Genomic DNA, 1,231 nt, shown 5'->3' on the forward strand with positions numbered 1-1,231 from the left:
CTCCCATCATTGCCGATAGCGACCTCATCCAGGAGCGGTGGATTGTTGGCCCTCCCCTCTTTCGGTCGTGATCTCGTCGCGGTTCTCCCGACGCCGTACCCTTTCTGCATGATGTCGCTGCCACGGGCCAATGCAGCACCGCTGCCGCGCGCTCCGGCTCCGCCGTCGGTGCCAGACCTCCTCATCTTGGGCTCAATGACGTCGGGGTTACAAACCCCAACGAGATTGAACTAGGTATATGAAGGAAATATGCCCTAGAGGCAATAATAAAGTTGTTATTTATATTTCCTTATATCATGATAAATGTTTATTATTCATGCTAGAATTATATTAACCGGAAACTTGATACATGTGTGAATATATAGACAAAACAAAGTGTCCCTAATATGCATCTACTTGACTAGCTCGTTAATCAAAGATGGTTAAGTTTCCTGATCATAGACATGTGTTGTCATTTGATGAATGTGATCACATCATTAGAAGAATGATGTGATGGACAAGACCCATCCATTAGCTTAGCATAATGATCGTTAAGTTTTATTGCTATTGCTTTCTTCATGACTTATACATATTCACTACTGCAGGATGCTGCTAACGCAACACTACGATCAGAGACCCTTCAAAAAACTGTGTGCGATGCAATAATCGCAAATGATGGTGTATGAAAACCGTCAAAAAAGGTGAAAACGTTTGCGATGGAGGATGCATCAAACACGGTTCGGATTTTAGTTGCGTGTGCGATGAAGGGCATACAGTTCAGTTCAATTAACTGTTTGCGATGAAGAGGAACAAAAGAAACGGGCAGTCAAATGAAGGCGTGTGCGATAGACAACATACGATTCACTCGAATGAATTGTTTGTGATTAGGCAACACAAAAGAAACGGACAACCAGATGAAGATGTGTGCGATATACAGTATACGATTCACTCGGATGAACTATTTGTGATTAGACAACACAAAAGAAACGGTCAGTCAGATCAAGGTGTGTGCAATATACGGCATGTGGTTCACTCGGATGAACTGTTTGCGTTGACACAAGAGAACAGAAACGGTGTGTGTTGTGTGATGGGATTGCATGCGGTTCACTTGGCTGCTGTCGTCAGTGTGTGACCTCTGTGGCAACCGTTCGCTCCCCAGGCGCCTCTTCGTGTACCGTGGCAACCGTCCACCGACTCTTCGCCTTTCCCTCTCGATTTGGAACTGCTGTCGCACGCTAGCTCTTCCTCCCTC

This window comes from Triticum aestivum, chromosome 3A (assembly GCF_018294505.1).
Source record: "Triticum aestivum cultivar Chinese Spring chromosome 3A, IWGSC CS RefSeq v2.1, whole genome shotgun sequence".
NCBI classification, from domain to species: domain Eukaryota; kingdom Viridiplantae; phylum Streptophyta; class Magnoliopsida; order Poales; family Poaceae; genus Triticum; species Triticum aestivum.